Source organism: Trachypithecus francoisi, unplaced genomic scaffold (assembly GCF_009764315.1).
Source record: "Trachypithecus francoisi isolate TF-2019V2 unplaced genomic scaffold, Tfra_2.0 Lachesis_group0, whole genome shotgun sequence".
NCBI lineage: Eukaryota > Metazoa > Chordata > Mammalia > Primates > Cercopithecidae > Trachypithecus > Trachypithecus francoisi.
In genome coordinates this window covers 73,863,480-73,885,625 of record NW_022681453.1, presented here as the reverse complement: position 1 = coordinate 73,885,625, position 22,146 = coordinate 73,863,480, and positions in this window count along the sequence as shown.

Genomic DNA, 22,146 nt, shown 5'->3' with positions numbered 1-22,146 from the left:
ATACAGCATTTTATGAATGTAAAATCTATAGTAATGTATAATATAATTGATATTTAAGTACTTTTTGTGCTTCTGGTCTTATGCTGGTAAAGTTGTTATTACTTTAAATAAGTAATAAATATCTGATTTTTGCTCTGTGTTCAGGAAGCAAATTTTCTCATCTTTTTTACACTTACAAATTTACTATAATTTTTCCTTCTGTGAGATGTTTGTATTTATCTTATTTTGGTCAATTCCTGCTCTGGCAAGTACACACAAAATAAAATGTTAGCATCAACAAACAAACATTTTTGTTGGGTGTGTCCTCGCTGTCTAAATGTGTTTGATTTTTTTTCGGCCAGAATTATTTGTTTCAAATGCTTTCATGAAACATGCATTTACTTCTGGCCCATCTTAATAGCTCAAATATTCCTGTCTACATTTCCTTAGATCACCTTCTATTCAGTGCTTCTTTCTTAAGAGTTCTTCTGTCGGCCAGAGTTTTTTCTGAGGTTTCAGTAGTTGCCTGGTAGGAATGCTTGTGAAAACATTCGTGGATAGCTCAAACATTTTTTAATAACATTTTCTTGGAAAAAAATTTTTATTGGCAGTCAGGACACATTATTTAAACATATTTCAAAATATTTACGCATCCTTGCAATACTTTGGTGGCATCTTGTATGGTAAGGCTGAATTGATGATTTTCTAGTTACCTCTTTTTTTTTGCTTGTTTTTGGCCATTCATAATAGTTGATCGATGAGTGTTTGATAGAATTTCCACACTGTAGATAAACTCAGTAATAAGGTGGTTATAACAACCAGAGGTTTTTGAACTTTATTCTCAGAGACTTGAACTGAAACAAATTAGATTAACTTTACTGTAATCCTGTCAGATGCTTGATTTTCAGTTGCTATTTTGCTGCTTTTTTTCAATATTCACTTTTTCAAAAAATGTTCAGCTTTTATGTTAGATACAGGGGATATATGTGTAGATTTGGTGTATGGTAATATTGTGTGATGCTGAGGTTTGGAGTACATATCCTGTCACCTTGGTAGTGAGCATAGTACTTGATAGGTAGCTTTTTAACCTCCTTGCCCACCCTCTAGTAGTACACAGCTTCTACTGTTCCTATATTATGTCCGACTTATAAGTGAGAACATGTGGTATTTGGTTTTCTATTCCTGCATTTATTTGCTTAGGATGTGGCCTCCAGCTCTATCCATGTTGCTACAGAAGACATGATTTCATACTTTTTTTATGGCTGCATGGTACTTTTTGATGTATATACATCATATTTTCTTTATCCAATCTACCATTGATGGGCAGTCGGGTTGATTCCTTGTCTCTGCTATTGGGAATAGCACAGCAATGAACAGATGAGTGCATGTATCTTTTTGGTAGAATGATTTACTTTCTTTTGTGTATATACCCAGTAATAGGATTGTTGGGTCTAAGATAGCTCTGTTTTAAATTCTTTGAAAAATCTCCAGACTGCTTTCCAACCATCTAATACCAGTTGGAATGGCTATTGTTAAAAAGTCAAAAAACAACACATGCTGATGAAACAGAAGAGAAAAGGAAACACTTATATACTGTTGATGGGAATGTAAGTTAATTTAGCTGTTGTCTCACTTTTTCCTTTTTCTCCTTCTCAATGGTAATTCAGAAATTAACAGTTGTTGGTATCATTTTGACATTAGTATTTGTTGATAGATGTAGCTTTAGTGAGACCTGTGGTTCTCTATATAGGGCTTACACCTTATTTAAAGTTATTTTTCATATTCCATGACTATGTCTAAATAAAAAAAGACAATAGATAAATTGTTGGTGCATGTATGTTGACTAGCCAAATCAAACTTTGTGCTTTTTTTGACCAGGAAGGGGGGGCATAGTGCGGGGGAGCAGTGAGCGTTTTATTAGTAGGGCTCAATTTTTAGTATTTTTTCCAGAATAAAGAGATAAATTTAGGTCTGTGATTATATTTGGGTCTTGATTTTGGCTTATCTGATCTGCAGAGGAAGAGCAAGAATTATTACCTTAACTTTTGCTTCTGGGGGTGGCAATGCTACATAATTTAAAAATCTTTAGTATGTGTATGTTTACAAACCATATTTTAAGAATTTTAATTTATGAAAGGTGTCTTCTCTCTGAGTTTTTTATCCCATGTTGCTAAGTCTTTCTGCACATCTTTTCTTGCATCTCTCTCTTTGGTATTTTTTTCTTTATGTGTTTGTGCTGTATTTTAAAAATGTGACTTTCTCACTCTGTAAAACTGTGTATACACATCTGATTATATGTCATTTCCTGTGTTCTTCTTGTATGTGTGCTTTTTCAACTGTGCTCAATCTATTTTTATTTGGGTGTCTCTGTTTATTTTGATCTCTGTCTATGCCTTTATCAATGAATATTCCTGTGTGTCTTTGTGTCTGTCTCTCTCTCTTCCTGTGTAGATGTGTATGTGCTTTGTGTTCTCTATTTCTGTGTCCATTTTGATGTATCCCTCTGCTTATGTGACTTTGTTCTGGCCTCCCTCACTGTCTTTCACTATCTCTGTCTCATTTTATATATATGTCTTTCTCAATTTTTATTTGATTTCAGTTCTCTATGTATGTCTTCCTTATTTTGTGGTTATAACATTGAAGTTTTGCAGTAGTGTTATAGTTACTAATTAAAATTTAAAGTTTCCTGTTTTATGTATCAAAACACTATGTTGTACATCATAAATATATACAATTTCTACTTATCAATTAAAAAATAAATAAGAAATAAGTCAGCTCTGAAAAAAATTTAAAAATAAAGTTTTCTGTTTTTTCATTAGAAAAATGAGTTAAAATCATAAAAGGCAATTCATAGAAAAATTGTAAGTGTGGTAATAAATATTAAAAAACAGACATGATCTTAATAGAAGTTAAATACAGGTGAGTAAAATAACGAAGTTACATTTGTTGACTATTAGATTGATAAAAATATATGTGTGGGAAAATAGTGAATTATACATTATAATTCTCACTTGTTTTCCTATTTCTCACCTAAATATGGGTCACTAGGCCTTTCCTGCCTCTGGCCACAAAGCAATTCTCAGAGAAGTTTTAGGATATATTTTTGTATATTAAAAAAAAACGGTAAGTGTGATGTTCTAAGGGACCAGGATATGCTAGTCCCCAGGCCACATCAAATGTACAAGGATTTATTTCTACTCCTTTGCTTAATAGATGAGGGACAGTCCATGCTTCACTTGGTTTTTTAGGGCATCATCATGTCTTGGGCAGACTTGAAGTCATTGGAACATTATAATGGCATTGAACAAGAGGACAACATGAATCAAAACTTTAACTTTGACTCAGCAATTCTTTTTTAGGAATTTTCCCCCAGATAACCAGATAATTGTATAACTGTCTATTTCAGAATTGCCTTTGTAGTATAAAATTGAAAGTAAACGTCCACCAACAGAGGATAGGTTAAATGAAGGATGGTACATCTATGTAATAGAATATTATAATCTATTGTTATAGAAAAGTTCTGTGGTCTATTGATAAAGGAAAAAACATCAGATTACAAAAGGTGTGTACAATGCACATATTGTATATGCCATTTATTCATTCAAATAATATGTATTTTCTACATGTACTATGTGGTAAGTATGCTAGAGCCACTATAGAGATATCCATATTGTTTTATATGGGGTGTAAGATAATGAAAGAACTTCCACCTTCTCTCTATTATGGAGTTAATAAGCAAGTATTATGAAAAATAATACAGTTGCATCAATTTTGGAAAGTTTTCTGTTCTTAAACTTTAAAGCAGATGTATTTTTTATTTTGAAATATTAAATTAAATTGATCACTTTTCATAGTTTTCCTTTTCTTTTCCCCCCTCCCCCACATGTGAGGGATCTGTGATGCTCTGTAAAAATTGATTCCCCATCCTGACCAAGGCAATTTTCTTAGGTGTTCTGGAAATGTTATGCCTTGGTACATATTGTCTTAATGAGTTGTCAAGAAACAACATTTGTTTAAAGCCTTTGGAAAAATAGAAAAAAAATTAAGCCATGTACTTGTCAAAATGTCATTCCCATGTGAAGCTCAGAGAGTCTGAGTAAATACAACGTGAAACAATAAAGGTGAATGCTTTGCTCAGTCGTTGGAAATTGATGCTAATGTCAGTGGAAAACTAAACTTGAAAATGTAATGTTTAGTACAGTGATTCTATAACTTTAATGTGCATAAGACTTACCTAAAGAACTATTTTTAAATGCAGATTCCTGGACCTCACCCCCTGAGGCTCAAATTTGGTAGGCTGGGATGGGCATAGAATCTATATTTTAATAAGCTTCCAAAGTGATTCTAATATAAGAGGTTTAAGGGCTACGTTTCACGAAATGATGTTAATGGGTAATTATAATAGCTAATCTACTTTAAGAATTTGACAGATTTCCCTTAAAGCATATCTACTGGATATATTTCTAGGAGGATTCTTTAGACAAGCTTATTTAAGAAATCATGGAAATTATGTAGGGGGATTATGAGTTCATAGGTGGGTCTACATTCCATTTCAAGACCGATTGGTTTTCTGGACCACAATTCTGAGCCAAAATTTTAATGAGCTGCCAGTGTTTACTTCCATCAAATAAAAATTGGCACTCCTTTTCCTCAAACAATGGCATTAATATTTATAGATGTTCTCTCATACTTATAATTTTATAGTATTGGGTAGATAGTGTGAATTCCCAAGAACCTGGCCATAAAAGTGAGGAAAAGAATATGAAAAAGAGAGCGCTACAAATGTAGAATTCTGATCAATGAAAGCAGCTATGTAGTATAAATCAAAGACTACTTTAGAGCAATTTGACATAATCAGACTATCAAATCTATGAATCTTAAGTGACTAAATGAATTACAATAAATCTTAAGTGACTAAATGAATTACAATAAATTACAATAAATAAATTACAATAAGTCACCAGAGTAGGTTTGCTGCAAAAGCAACTCTGAACTTCCTTGAAAAAAAGGTCATCAGAGGTGCAAGAAATCTATATGTTGCCATAGTATATTATTATAAGCAAGTAAACACTAAATTGTATACACTAAGTAAACAATTTAACATTTTGTGATCATTTGATTTAAAAACTGCTTATAATTCTGATTTAAATAAAGTTTATGGGAAGAAATCCGAACAGCCTTCCATAATGTAGTTGATTTATTGAGGCATGAAAATACCTGCTCAATTCAGATAATCAGAGTGTTTTTTTGGCTGGAAATCCATTTAGTTATGAATATCTCAAGCTTTGTTTTTCAATATATTTGTTTATTTTTGAGACAGGGTCTTGCTCTTTCTGTAACTCGGGTTGGAGTGCAGTGGCACAATCTTGGCTCATTGCAGCCTCCACCACCTGGGCTTAAGCAGTCCTCCTGCCTCAGTCTCCTATCTGGGACCACAGGCATAAACTACCATGCCTGGCTAATATTTCAATTATTTTATAGAGACTGGGTCTTGCCATGTTGCCCAGGCTAGTTTTGAATTCCTGGGGTCAATTGATCCTTTTGCTTTAGTTTCCCAAAGTGCTGGGATTACAGGTTGTGAGCCACTGCACCTGGCCATGTTTCTCAAACTTTAATGTGCATATAAATCACTTGGGGATCTTGTTAAAATGCAAATTCTGATCAATGGTCCAGAGTGTACAATCTGAGATTCTGCATTCCAAACAAGCTGTTGGTCCACCCAAAGACCACACGTTGAGCAGCAAGGATTTATTTCTACTCCTTTGCTTAATAGATGAGGGACAGTCCATGCTTCACTTGGTTTTTTAGGGCATCATCATGTCTTGGGCAGACTTGAAGTCATTGGAACTGAATGTTATTAATATCAGTTTCTCAAACTCTTACCACTGAAGTCTCTGGTGAGGCCTTGGTTGCTACCTTTCCTGAGTTGAGGTTTTCAACTTTTTATTTCATTCAGTGTGAGAACTGAAAGATTACTTTTAATAAATGTTATTTTTCCTTTTTCCTTTTTTTTGCCTGAGTTATTCAGACATGGTTTCTGTTGCTTGCAGTCAACATAATATAACCTATACAGGGTATATTTTGGTGGCAAAGAAATATACTATAGTTGTATCACAAGGGAATAAATTCTTCTTTCCTCAGAACATAGCAGATAAATATATTTCCTTAAAAGCTTACACAAATCCACTGGTGACTCACAAATGCCTTTCTCCAGCATGATCTTCTTCCTCATCTTCCTGGCTCTATCCAACTTCCAATTTGATACTTCTGTTTGAATATCTAATAGTCATCTCAGACTTAACATATCCCAAATCCAAAATTGAACCTTCCAAAGTTGATGTTTCTATAGCAAATGACACTCTTTTTACACAGTTGCTCAGGTAAAAACCTAAGAACCATCCTGATTTCTATTTTCCCCTCCCTAAGTTCAATCCATTAGCAAGTTCTATCAGTTCTGCTGTAAACATCTAGCAAAAATCAACCACTTGCCATCTCAACTGCTTGTCCTAGTCTAAACTATATTCATATCTACCTTACACAACTACAAAAGCCTTCTAGTTCTGCTTTTCGCTCCCACTCTAGCTTTTCCACATGGCAGCCTAAGAAATTCTTTTAAAATGTAAACAAGATCATGTTACTTTTATGCTCAAAGCTGTTGAGTAGCTTCTTATCCCACTGAAAATACAATCCAAATTCCCTACCATGGTTTGCAGAGCTTATGTAATCATTGCTTTACTAAACCTCTTTACTTCTTGTAAAGAAATATACCGTCTTGTGCTGCTCTCCCCCTGGCACTCCCTGCTCCAGCTATGCTGGCCTGCCTCTTCAACTGGAATGAAAGTTCTAAGGGCAGAGATTTTTGTCTGTTACTTACTGTTGTATTCCTCCTACCTAGAATAATGCCTGTCACAAAATAGATGTCAATTAATAGTTCTTAAATGATTGAATGAAGAATGTGCAATCAATTAGGCAACAGTAAATAGACAGACCCAGTCACTGGGACTCTGGCAGGAAGTGGGGATTGGTCACAGGAGATGAGACCTAGGTTTTTACTACTAACTGTTTATACTACTAACCATTTATACCACTAATCACCCATATGTGATATTACCTTTAATTTTGAAGTTCAAGGCTTGTTCCAGTAAACTTAGAGCAAGGCTAGCAGTAAGGTAAATTGGTTAAAATGGCCATCATCTAAGCTTCTCATTTTTCCCAACCAGAAGACTATAGCATGTAAGTGGCCTTCAAATGACCCTATCTGGGAGTAGTAGAGAGATGCTAAGGTAGGCAACAAAGCAGATGGTATGTTGCTATTACTGTAGAGAGTTGCTATGGATAGTTTCTGTAGCTTTAGGAAGAAAATAAAGTAGATATCTTGCAATATATCGATTAACCAAATAAATTGATTGTTATTCATTCTTAAGCCTGCTGTCCCAGAAATAAAATGGCACAAAATATTCACAAAAGCTTTGTATAAGATAACTGTGGCTTGGAAATCTTATGACTAAAAATAACGATATGACTGTGCTCACAAGGACAAAGGAATAAACAGTAAGTAGAGATTTAAAAGATCACTCAACACACCTCTGCCACAGAAAGAAGGTATTCCACTTTCTATGGAACAGTGTCTATGATTATTCCTATTCTAAAGCCATTCAAGTGTCTCCTAGTTCCTTAGCCCTCGTTTTCTTACAGATATATGTTACTTAGTTCTTGCTTTTTCCCAGTCTTGTCCAAACACCAGCACCAACAACCTTTCTCCTATAGGTTAAATTCTGCAACTCCCTGAACCAGTGGAAACCAAACTTGTCAGTACTTTAATTGTTCAAATTTGTAAGTGAATAGAGTCTGGAAATGGTCTGTGGCCTCCATGCTGGATTTTAGTGTCCTGGGCAAAGCCCTTTGCCACCTACTTCTGCAGTAAGGGGCAATCTGCCCGGCAATGTTCAACATATGTAACTAGTCCACGTGCATGGTTTCTGCTTCCTGTCTGGTGTGCAGTCAAACTTCCCGCTCTGACCATAGCCTTGATTTAACCTCCTCATCATTGACCTAATACTCTAATCCTCTTTCTTTTTTTCTGTAAATCTGCTTTCTCTGGGGACTGAATTTTCTTTTGGGCCACTTTCAAACTGGACTAACTTAATTGCAGACAAAAGTGTGCCCAGTAAGAAGTATAGCTACTATCCAGAGACTCTTCCTATAGTGCTCTGCTTTCTTAGGTAGAATCCCCTGAATATCAGCATAAGTCTGGACTATTTATACTCCTCTTTGAAGACCAGACCGACTGCCAAGTTAATTTCCTTAGCCCCAATTTTGCTGGTTCTGGCTGACTCTTCCATTCCTTTTTTCTACTATTGACAGCATAACATGTCCGAGTACAGGGTCCACATGTATTGGGACACATTCCTGGAGGTCTGAGAGCAGGAAATAATGAGGATAGTTGTGAATTCCACTGTGTCATGGGGTTTAACTTGTTACACATTCTGTGTCCTGGGAAGAAGGCAGAACATTGATGGAAGTAAAAGTTACATATGGCTCTGTTGAAGACTCATGAGTCCACGTTATTTGCTGTTGGTTTCCTACAACTAGGACAGTCACAATAGAGTTGGATCTCCATTCTCAAATGTGTAGAATAGTAATGCTGATTTATGGAAGGGCTATAAATTCTGTAGTTGAAATAAAACCATTTTTTGTCTCTTGGAGTTAAAAACTCTGGTATTCATAGATGGATGATTACTATTAATATCCAGTTTAGGATTAATAAAAAACTTTGAATCTAGTAAATTCTTTATGTCCTCTACTTAAGACTTTTCTCTCTTGGAGATGATAGGAATGGAATCCTCTTCCAGTGAACCTAGCCTGACTCATTTACTGTCAACATTAGCATACACGAACTGATAAAGAGAGAGGGCAAGGATAAGGATAAGGCTAGGCCATTTTTAATTTTTAATTTTAATTTTTTGTAGAAACAGACTGCAGATTGAATTCCCACATAGGCAATTCCAGAATTCTTATGAGACATGCATTAGGACATCAGCAACAGGTAAGTTTAATAACACCAATGAAAATAATTGGTTAAGACATTACAGTATTCCTCAGGGGAGTTGCTTGGTTCTAGGGAATGTGTTTTTCCAATTTTGATAGAACAATTACAATATTCTCCATAGAGGAAATGATATTTTAATACTGGATTTCAAGAAATCACTGTCATCAGGAAGTATCTATCACTGCTTTTGAAAGAATTAAGAGCAGATTTGAAGGTTATATGTACTCTTTGGAATAAGAACAAGTGGGAGATGAGGAAAAGGAATCATAGATTAGTGTATAATAGATTTTTTTCCACAATAGTTCCCACAGTTCTGATCAGGTGACTATGACCAACACTTTACAGAAGTGTTAGTTACAAAACAGAAAAGATGGAAATATGTAATCTGGTTACTGACCAGAAGAGTATCTATCCCTAGAATATTGTATTTATATAGATTGGATAATAACATTTTATGGTATTTAGGTCAAAAGGTACACTGTACTATGACTAAGATTTTCTCCCTGCATTATCAGAAAGTAGACATGAGCACAAAAAGAATGATACTCTTATCAAGCTACATGACCTTCAATAGTCAAAAAATGTTTTAAGAAGTGTGTTCTTCCATTCATGTATTTATTCACTCAACAAGTAGAGTACCTAATACTAGAAATTGTGTAAGGCACTATACACAGAGGAAAACAAAATGGTTCCTGACAGTTTACTGATTATAATCTAGTGGTGCATAGAACACAATAAAATAATAATTATAATAATTAAAACTGTGACTAGTGCTATGAGGGTCAAGACAATAGAGTCTATTTGAAAAGCAATGTGATACTCCTAACTTGATTTTATGAGTAGAGGGAGCCAATGAAAACCTCTTTGAAGAAAAAATAGTTATTTAAGCAAGGACCTGAGGCATACATATGTTAACAGGACAAAGAGAAAGCAGCATAAGGAATACAGGCAGAAAGAGCAGCCTAGGTGAAAGCTCTGAGGTGGAGAGAGAAGTTAGCGTGTTTGGGGAACTGAAGGTTCATATAGTTAGGACAGAGAGTTAGGGTGATAATGGCTCTAAATACCATTGCAGAGGTAGGCAGGGACCCTATCTTTGCAGAGCCTTGTGGTTGTGATAAGAAGTTTATGTTTTAAGCATAATCAAAAGCTAAAAAAGAAAGTCTGATATGTGCATGAGAAATCATATAGACATTATCTTTCTACCACAGGTGGTGCCAAAAATAAAAAGCAGATTAATTTTAAATGGGATGATTTTATTGAATTGTAGACTAAGGAACTACATAGACCAATGCGCCATATTCTATCTTGCCCTTTCTTGGCTTCCTTCTAAGAGACTCATTATTTTTGGCTACAGAGTAAGTATTTTCCAAATATATGTATTTGTAGTTCATATATATATACACACACACATATATATACACACACACGTATATTATATATGTATATATATGTGTGTGTATGTGTATATGTATGTTTTTCCAAATAACATTTGGCTCAGCTGAGAGCTCTGTGCAAGGTTACACTCTGGCGAAAACTTTTAGTCATTAAGGCTGCATTGACAATTGAGCAATCCATCATTAGTTGGTAAATTTGTTTCAGATATGTCGAATTTGAAGCCATTACAGGACATCTATATTGAATTGTTCTAGGTTGTTATGGAGGAAAACACATATTCAGGATTAAAATGAAACTATTATTGTTCATAAGGCTGGCATTGTAGCAAGGAAGGAATGGGGTATTCATAGCCATACCTGGGGACTAGCATATCCTGGTCCCTTAGAACATCACACTTACCGTTTTTTTTAATATACAAAAATATATCCTAAAACTTCTCTGAGAATTGCTTTGTGGCCAGAGGCAGGAAAGGCCTAGTAACCCATATTTAGATGAGAAATAGGAAAACAAGTGAGAACTCAACAAGGAAGGGGAAAAGGACTTTGTTATGTGTGAACAAAGTTCAAAAGTCTTTTTGAAAAGACTTTTGGCAAACATTCAAAAGTGGTCACATATAAATAATAAATATTTTGTTTATATAAAGGAGTTGCAGTAGTTTCCTAGGAGAGTAAAATATTAAAGATATTTTTTAGCTGTGATTTAAATTTTTAGAACATGTGACACGAAGATCTATCTAATGACCATGGAAGGACTGATTTCCTCATCAGTAGGCATTTTGGAAATTTGAGTCTGGAATACAGCAAGAGAGGTCAGAGATAGAGGTGCAGACTGGAGAATTATTATTACAGAGATGATGATTAAAATCACGTCCATCAATTGATAAGCTGATTCAGGAAAACAGTGATGATCAATGGTTCTCAGTTTAGACTACCATTAGGATCACCTGGAGAGTTTTTGAAAACCACTGAGGCAGCCCCACCCAAAAGATTATGCTTTAGTTGATCTCAAGGACTGGGCATCCATTTTTTTAATTAGTCTCCAGATCATCATACTAAGCAGTCAGGGTTGAAAACCTTAGCACAGATAGAGATGGGCTAACAATGGAGTCCAAGGAAGACTTGCAGTGATACAGAATCTGTTAGGCAAAATGCTGGCCTTCATGGTCTTCATTCCTGGGGTTACTCCTATGAATATGTCAAAAGGTCTTTGAAGATGTAATTTAGGTTGCTAATCAGCTGATTTTAAAATAGGGAGCTTCTCTGGATTGTCTAGGTGGACCTAATCTACTCATATAAGCTCTGGAAAGCAGAGCTCATTTTCTGCCTGATGGTAAAAGAGAAGTCAGATATTTGAAGCCTAAGAAAGATTAGAACTGTCCTCCTTGACTTAGAGACTAAGAGGATCATATGTCAAAGAAACAGGAAAATAAGGAACTGAATTCTATCAATACTGCAATGGGTTTGGAAGCAGAATCTTCCCCAGAACCCCAGATAAGAGCTAAGCTGACGCCCTGATTCCTGCCTTGTAAGGCACTTAGCAGAGGATCCAGCTGAGCTATTCTATTCCCAGACTTCTGACCCACTCATGGTGAGATACTAACTGGGTGTTTAGCCTTCTAAATTTGTGATAATTTGTTATGGCAGCAATAGAAAACTAACACACAGAAATAAAACTGTAAGAGCCTAGTATCACAAAAGCCAAAGCAGAAAGAAAAGATATACTTCGTACTTTTCAGTTAAGACATCATTTACTTTTTTTTTTTTTTTTAATGAGACAGGGTCTCATTCTGTCACCCAGACCATAGAGCAGTGGTGCAATCATGCCTCACTGCTGTCTCCACCTCCTGGTTTCAAGCACTCTTCCCACCCTCAACATCCCAAGTAGCTGGGACTACAGGCATGCATGCACCATCATGCCCTGGTAATTTTTTATTTTTTATAGAGACAAGGTCTCACTATGTTGTCCAGGTTGGTCTCAAACTCCTGGGACCAAGCAATCATTTTGCCTTGGCCTCCCAATGTGCTAGGATTACAGGAGTGAGCCACCATGTCCCATCATCATTGCCTTTTGATAAAGTAGTTCCTCCTTCTTAATGAGTAAGGTACTTAGGACTAGGGCTTCTTCTAGTAGCCATATGGCTTATACAGCTTGCATTTGAAGTACGATACCCAGCGAACTTAGCCTGATGTTATTCATTTCTTATATATAGCATTTATCTTTTCCAATACATTTAAATAATTTCAGTTGAGTATTGAGTCTTTTCTCAATCGAAAGTAGCACTATCAGTTCTAATAAGAAGAGTTTTGAATGGATTTTGCTATGCAGGTAAGGTTCAAAGGTAGGAGTCAGAACTGAATCTGGTAACAGAGGGCAGGAAAACATAGATAAAAGTAGAGGCAAATCTTCTGTGGGAGTCAGGATGGGAAGCAAATGAAGACTATGCAAGTGGGAGCAAAGTCCTGTGTCAGAAGAGTATACAAAGGCCCACATGTGCTAGAAAGCAGGGAATCCGCCCACCTTTTACCTAGTTGAGGCTAGTAGGTCTGTTCTGGGGTCTCAAAGGAATGGCAGGGAGAACAGCAATGTCTAAAAGCGATTGGAAGAAGGGCTGACTTCTAGAAGAGTAGCTGGGATGCCAGTGGAGGGATGAATGTAACTGCAAGTTAATACCGAGGGAGATAGTATTAACAGAGAGGTAAGCAGCCAGTAACAGGAGAGGCCAGGACATGAAGCTGCATGGCCCATATCCACAAATGGTAAATTTAATGATGTTAGTTGTTCAGAAGCTACTTTTGAGCCTCTCTCGGGGGGAATTGAAAAGAGCCTCTTCCATGGTATGATATTAATAAGGGCCTGATACAGAAAACAGTTTTTGTTTGCTGCCATGACCTTAAGCTTTTTAAAAAATATCTTTTCAGATCAATGGAGCCTGGGGCAGCATCTTTATGTAGTAATACATTTTTCTAAATCCATCTCCAAATTGTTCATTGTTTGATGGTTAATTCAGGCTTTCACTATTTCTCCAAGTGCCATAGTTAGTGCTTAAGTAGGCTTTCACCTTCTTTGCATATTTTAGGACAAAGCTTTTTTTGGTTTAGACTGCAGAAAAAAAATGGAGGCTTCTTTCCATCCCTTCATTTCGGATGCCAAGATAGCATGTGATATTTCTAGCTCTTTTATGTTAAAATTCTAGTTCATTTTATGTATTTTTCTGTTATTATCACCCTCTTGCTCAAAACAGATCATTATATTATAGACTTAAGTTAAAATATATGAACTTCTGTTAACCTGATTTCTGGAGAATAAGCATGGAAACAATCTCCTTTCTTTATTTGAAGGTTTCTTTGTGGAGTACTTCATTTGGACCCTTGGTTTGTACTCCAGCAGCTGACTTAAACACATATTCCTTAGTCTCACCTCCCTCTTTATTTTGATGGTCACTGATTTACTTCAAGCCTTCTTATTTTTTGATGGGACTAGTAAAATTCTTTACCCATCTCTGGGCCCAACCACACTCATAGCTCATACCCTACACCCCATAGGTAAGAATGGCTGTTTATGCACACAAATCCAATTATGTCATCTTTGTTCACTTCAATGGCTTAACATTGCTGATAAGATAATGTTCAAATGGCTCTAGGATAGAGAACCAGAACTTTAGTGGCCTCTATCTACCTCTCCAACCTTATCTTCTTGCTTCTTCTAAATAAATTCTGCACTTCAGCAATACTAAACTACTTGCCTGGCCTCTGTGCTATTTCTTTCTTCTTCCCCTGTATTGCTGGCTCACCCTGTCTCTGTGCTCCAAAGCACCATAATCATACTTCTATTGTAGTACTCAGTCATGTGGACAGCTACAATGTAATGTGTCTTCAAGTAGATGGTGAAATTCTGGAGGTCTGGAATTATATTTAGTTATTTTTTTTTAATTAAATGAACAATTTAATCTCTAAAATTAATGATGATTTGGTATATATTTCAATGCTGTTTATGTTTCTTTTCCCTTTTAAAATGTGCATGTTTACTTTGATACAAAAAGTGTGTTATCATCCAGATATAGACATTACCTGGGTATTGGTGTCACCTAAGAGCTTCTTACAAATGCAGAATCTCGGGCTCTTAGACGTAGTGAATCAGAATCTGCATTTAAGAAAAAACCCCAAGCTGCTTCATATTTCCAATACAGTTTGAGAAGCGTGGATCTGGGAACTATTTCATCTAATAGTTCTATTGCATTCAGGACATTCAGAAACCCCTTGCCAGTGTCTCACATGTGTACTTTGGTGGAGTATACAGCTTTAGGAGTTCATAAGCTTTTCCCACCAGCCCCAAAATCCTTGCTTTACATGACAAAGTTAATTTCTCTGAAAACAATCTTTATCATTTGTTAAAGCAACTTCTGCACCTGAATTGGGTAGTATTCATATGGTGGATTATCCAAAATAAGCTTAAAACAACAACTCGCAGACTGAATAAGGCCAGCTCATCCCACCCCTGATTTTTTCTGTGGACAGTTCTAACATTTGCATTGGCCTTTCAGCCTTCCCCAGATGAAGATAACTGCGTTTTTGTTACCTATTCTCCACAAGGACACTTATCTTGGGCTGCTTCTCTTTGTTACTTTTATTGTCTTTGAAAGCTAACTCTAATTTCCCATTTTCTTCTCTGTCTCATATTTCTTCTTTGCAATTATATTCATCCATCACTCTGTCTATAACATAGTCTAATCTCAGCTCTTCTCTCAATAATATTAATGAGATAAGTATGAAAGGCTGCATATCAACAATTTCATAGTCTTTTGTTTCTTTAGTTCTATTCAATCATCCCAGAGTCTTGAAAAGTGCATAGAATCTTTATATATCTTCCAATACCTTTTATGTAAGTCTTTTCATATATGCATTATTACTAAATATTTAAGTATAGGCATCAATATATTTTTTGGAGTTGTGCCCATCTATCTCTACAGTGTTCCTCCTCGCTTTGAAGTCTTAAGTATTCTCTAAAGGGAGATTTATACTTAAGGTCTAATCTCCTGCTGTTCTGACTAGCCTTTTTCTGCTTAAACTATTCCAGATTTTTCTTAAATAGCATCATCTCCACTTCATTTTTTAATAGCAATTGGTTTGTATTGTTCTACTTTGCCTCTGCAAATGTAATAACTGACGTCCTTCTTTCTAAAATATCCTCTCCATGCTTCACCTTTCAACACAGGCCAACCCATTTTTGTTTGCTCTTACTCCCATAATTTTCATTCAGTGTGTCAGAGGATATGTCCTGTTAGCAGAGCTAACAGGCTACAAAGGACTTAGGGTCTCCTTCGAGTCCTTTTTTTAAAAAAAACTTCATGGTCCCACAACACAATGTGGTAAAGCAAGGTAAAAGGAAGGCAAGGAACAAAACAGGAAATTATACTATTACAGGAAATTGTTGTAATAAAGTGAAAAGCCAAGGAAGCAAGTGTCCAGCAAGTCATAAAATTCTAATCATGCGGCTGGGATAAATTGAACCTTTACTCACCAGCTGGCAGAGTTTTGTATTGTTCTTTTTGTCTTTATTTACATCTAAGTGCATACCTTTGTAACTTGAAAGCCACCTGGTCATTTTACAGTTGCGGTAATGAAGACGCAAAAAGATTTAGTGACATTCTTAAGTTTTCACCATAGTGACTGGCTGAATCTGGGCTAAAATGTGGATCTTCTGACTCTGAGAGCAGGACATTTTCTCTAAGAATTGAAATTTCTTGAAGATCAACAGTTGTCAGACCCTGTCTTTATCAAATTTTAATGTGGCAAATCTTCCTCACAAGACTTTACAAGGCCATTCTACAGATAAGAAATCTGAGGCTGAGGGAGGCAAACATTAATTTCATCATTGTGAAAGTGCTCTCTTTTATCCCAGAAGTTAGGTTCACGTGCATGAAATCACTTTCCAAAGTAAGCATTGATGTATTAGGGACCTGAGGGGGCAGAAAGAGGAACATACTTCTTTTCAAGAAGAATAGGTGCCCTGTAGTTGCTATAGCAACTGGGAACTGATGTAAGGCATTCCTGCTAGAACATTTTCACATATTGAAGGTGTCTTCCTGTCTGACCAGAAGCTGAAAGAGTTTGGTTAGCTTTGTTAATTAAAACAGAGGTATCTAAAATGGGAAGCATGCACCCCAGGAAATACACAGCTCAGTCTTCTAGGTTGCCTGTTCTTTGTCCCCTACACTGAAAAAAAAAATTGTGTAATTTTTTTTTTTTTTGAAACAGAGCCTTGTTCTGTCACCCAGGTTGGAGGGCAGTGGTACCATCTCGGCTCACTGGAACCTCAACTTCCTGGGTTCAAGCAATTCTCGTGCCTCAGCCTCTCGAGTAGCTGAGACTACGGGCTCATATCACCATACCTGGCTAATTTTTCTATTTTTAGTAGAGGTGGGGTTTCACGATGTTGGCCAGATTGGTCTCAGATTGGTCTCAGACTCCTGACCTCAGGTGATTGCCTAAGTGCTAGGATTACAGGTGTGAGCCACTGCGCCTGGCCCACATTTTTAGAGAAGTATAATGTATACAGACAAGTGCGCATAAGTGTATAGCTTAATAAGTTTTCACAAACTGAACATACCTGTGCAGCCAACATCAATATCAAGAAATAAAACCTTAGTAGCATTATAGAAGTCATGCTTGTTCTTCTTTCTAATCAATATTCTCAAAGTTAATCACTGTTCTGACTCCTAACTCTACACAGGCATACCTTGTTTTATCACACTTCACTTTTACCAATTGAAGGTTTGTAGCCACCCTACATAGAGCAAGTCTGTTGGAACCATTTACCTAACAACATGTGCTGTGCTCACTTTGTGTCTCTATGTCACACTTTGGTAATTCTGGCAGTATTTCAAACTTTTCCATTATTGTATCTATTATGGTGATCTGTGATCAGTGATCTTTGATGTTGCTAGGTTGGAGCAAAAGTAATCACGGTTTCACCATTACTTTTAATGGCAAAGACCCCAATTACTTTTGCACCAAACTAACACTATTGTAATTGTTTTGAGGCACCACAAACCATGCCCATATCAGATGTCAAGCTTAATTAATAAATATTGTGTGTGTTCTGACTGCTCCACCAACAGGTCATTCCTGTCTTTCTCCCTCTCTTTGAACCTTCCCATTCCCTGATACACAACAATGTTGAAATCAAATCAATAATAACCCTACAATGTCTACAATGGCCTGTAAGTGTCCAACCAAAAAAATAAAGGAAGGAAGAGTTGTACAACTCTGATTTTAAATCAAATGCTAGAGATGATTAGACTTAATGAGGGAGTCATGTTGAAAGTTGAGAGAGGGCCAACGGTAGGTCTCTTGAGCCAAACAGTCAACAAAGATGTGCATGCAAAGAAAATTATTTGAAGGAATTAAAAGTGCTACACCAGTGAACACAAAAATGATTAAAAAAAAAAGAAAGGAGTGAAACAGCCTTATTGCTGATGTGGAGAAAGTTTGAGTGGTCTGTATCAAAGATCAAACCAGCCATAACATTCCTGTAAGCCAAAGCATAATCTAGAGCAAGGCCCTGGATTCAATTCTTTGAAGGTTGAGAGAGGTGAAGAAGCTGCAGAAAAAAAGTTTGAAACTAGTAGGAGTTGGTTCATGAAGTTTAAGGAAAGAAGCTGTCCCCATAACGTAAAAGTACAAGGTGAAACAGAAAATGCTGATAAAGAAGCTACAGCATGTTATCCAGAATATCTAGATAAGATAATTGATGATGGTGGCTACACTAAACAACAGATTTTCAGTGTAGATGAAACAGACTTATAGTGGATGAGCCATCTAGGATTTCATAACTAGAGAGGAGAAATTAATGCCTGACTTCAAAGCTTCAAAGAATAGGCTGACTCTCTGGTTAGAGGCTAATGCAACTGATAACTTTAAGTTGAAGTCAGTGTTCATTTATTGTTCTGAAAATCCTAAGACCCTTAATAATTATGCCAGATCTACTATGTCTGTGCTCTACAAATGGAACAACAAAGCCTGGATGATGGCATACCTGTTTATACCAAGGTTTACTGAGTATCTTAAGCATACCATTGAAACCTACTGTTCAGGAAAAAAAAATTTTTTTTAAATATTACTGCTCACTGACAATACACCTAACTCAGACCCAAGAGCCCTGATGGAGATGTAGAAGGAGATTAATGTTCTTTTAATGCTGACTAAAACAGCATGCTTTCTGCAGCCCATGGATAAAATAGTGATTTTGACTTTCAAGTCTTAATTATCTAAGAAACACAGTTTTAAGGATATCACTACCACAGATAGTGATTCTATTGATGGATCTGGGTGAACTACACTGAAAACCTTCTGGAAAGGATTTACCATTCTTGATGTCATTAAGAACCTTCATGGTTCATGGGAAGAGGTCAAAATATCAACATTAACAGGAATTTGAAAGAAGTTGATTCCTGTCCTCATAGATGACTTTGAGGAGTTCAAGGCTTCAGTGGAGGAAGTAGCTGCAGATTTGGCAGAAACAGCAAGAAAAAATAGAATTAAAAGTAGAACCTGAAGATATTTCAGCCAGATTTGCTGTAATCTCATGATCAAACTTGCATGTATGAGCAATTGCTTCTTATGGATGAGTAGAGAAAGTGGTTTCCTGAGATAAAATCTACTCCTGGTGATGATGGTGTGAACACTGTTGAAATGACAATAGAAGACTTAGAATATTACATCAACTTAATCAAGAAGTGGTAGGGTTTTAAAGGATTAACTCCAATTTTCAAAGAAGTTCTACTGTGGGTAAAATGCTATGAAACCTTATCTCATGCTGTAGAGAAATCTTTTGTGAAAGGAAGAGTTAACCAGTGTGGCAAATGTCATTGTCTTTTTTTTTTGTATTACACTTTAAGTTCTAGGGTACATGTGCACAACGTGCAGGTTTGTTACACAGGTATACATGTGCCATGTTGGTTTGCTGCACCCATCAACTTGTCATTTACATTAGGTATTTCTCCTAATGCTGTCCTTTCCCCAGCCCCCGACCCCATGACAGGCCCCAGTGTGTGATGTTCCCCACCCTGTGTCCATGTGTTCTCATTGTTCAGTTCCCACCTATGAGTGAGAACATGGGGTGCTTGGGTTTCTGTCCGTGTGATGGTTTGCTGAGAATGATGGTTTCCAGCTTCATCTATGTCCCTGCAAAGGACATGAATTCATCCTTTTTTATGGCTGCATAGTATTCTATGTTGTGTATGTGCCACATTTTCTTAATCATTCTATCATTGATGGACATTTGGGTCGGTTCCAAGTCTTTGCTATTGTGAATAGTGCTGCAATAAACATACCTGTCTGTGTATGTGTCTTTACAGTAGCATGATTTATCATCTTTTGGGTATATACCCAGTAATGGGATCACTGGGTCAAATGGTGTTTCTATTTCTAGATCCTTGAGGAATCACCACACTGTCTTCCACAATGTTTGAACTAATTTATACTCCCACCACTGTTGTCTTATTTTAAGAAATTACCACAGCCACCCCAACCCTCAACAAACACCACCCTGATCAGTCAGCAGTCATTAACATCAGGACAAGATCCTCCACCAGCAAAAAGATTACAACTCAGATGATCACTAGCATTTTTTAGTTAAGGTATGTAGATTGTTTTTTAGATGTAATTCCATTGTACACTTAATAGGCTGTAGCATATTTTAAACTAAACTGTTTTTTTTGAGATGGGGTCTCACTCTGCTACCCAGCCCTGGAATGTGGTGGAATGATCTTGGCTCACAGCAACCTTTGCCTCCTAGGCTCATGCCATCCTCCTACCTCAGCCTCCTGAGTAGCGAGGACCACAGGTGCACACCACCATGCCCGGCTAATTTTTGTATTTTTTGTAGAGACGAGGTTTTGTTATATTGCTCAGTCTGGTCTTGAATTCCTGGGCTCAACCAATCTTCTCACCTTTGCCTTCCAAAGTTCTGGGAATACAGGAGTGAGCCACCATGCCCGGCAGTGTAAATATGAACTTTTATATGCGCTGGGAAACAAAAAAATTCATGTGATTGCTTTATTGCAATATTCATCTTATTGCAATATTTTATTTATTATGGTGGTTTGGAATTAAACCCACAATATTTCTGAGGTATGCCTATGCATTAGTTTTGCTTGTTTTTGAGTGTTATGTCAATGGAATCATACAGTATGTTCTCTTTTGTGCCTAGTTGCTTTCACTCAATGTTATGTCTTTACATAGTGTGACTAAGTTTTTTTCTTCTTGTTTAATTTTTATGTTGTAACTTATATAAAAGTTCAGTAATAGATGCATATAAATTATAAATAAGCCAGGGATGTGTGCATAAAAGTTTGCAGTTATTGGGTTCAAGTATGGCATCATTTGTGTGAATGTCGACTTTAAACCCCAGATAGACTCATTAGCTTGTTAAAGAGATAACTATTCACAACTACAGACTATGATGACCTCATCTAGATATTTGTATTTAATAAACATTTATTTATGAGAACCTACTATGCACAAGTCTTCGTAGGCACTGTGACAGTTACATAGGCAAAATAAAAAGATGTAGCTCAGTCTTTCAAGGAGTCTCACTAGTGGGAGAAAAAGCGCAGTAAACTTATGTGATCATTCCAGACAAAACTGAGAATCTACAAAAGAGACACAACTAAAATGATATAGAAGCCTGGATGAAGGATGACCAATCTTCCAGGAAGCTAGAAAAGGCCCCTTGAGACTTTTACTAGATAAACTTTGAGCCCCTTTATACTTCCCATTTTCCAATATTTAATAAGATTTCTCATTACAGAAATAGCATCTTCATTCTCACTGTGCATTGCATTATGTTTCAGGTTTATGGATACACAGTATATATTGCGCTCAGTCAAAAGGGGGCAGCATTCACCCTTTTTCTGAAAATCAGAGACCACTTTGGCCACATCTCTTTCTTTCTAGGAAAAGAATACTTTTACCAGACAGCGTTTCAGAACATATATATAAATTTTAAGCCCCCTGTTTTAATTGTTTGTTTATAGAGATAGCAACTGATTTCCACCTTCATGTCACTGAGCCCAACATATTGCCCATGTATAAATGAAGTCAGGCTGTCTCTGTGCCCAGAGTTTCCCTTATTTCTGCCTTTGTCCCTTGATTGGGCGTGGCAGTCTTGCTGAGACTCAGATTGCTAAAGGGCAGTGGCTGAAATGAACAAAAGGAATCAGACCTTTACTCTTAGCCTGAGAAAAAGATTGCCAGGAGAAGCTTGGGGAGAAAGCGCAATGCTGAGTGGTTGCATCATTGTTTTGACTACCTAATGCTTTTTTTCTCTTCTGAATTTTTATCCTTTTTAAACTTCCATTTATAAGCATAACAATTATGTGAAAGGTAAATAAGTTACATGCACTACAGGGATGTATGACTGTGCTCTATCTTGGGGGCATTCATCTCTTTATTAGCCAAGTAACCTTTACAGTTTAAGTACTACACAGTTGCTGCAGTCCTTTTCTTGCTGACACAGTAGTAGAGGGAGTGGTGGTGAAAACTGAGAGAGGTTTAATGCTGAAAGTCTCAGACTGTATATCTCTATGTCTATGACCTCTAACCACCAGACCAGCAGATAACTGATTTCATTTTGTTAGTGAAACACTGATTTTAATTGCTGACTTATACAGCTTCCATGTTATACTTGATTGGTTTTGAGAAAATCAATGTTGATGTTCAAAA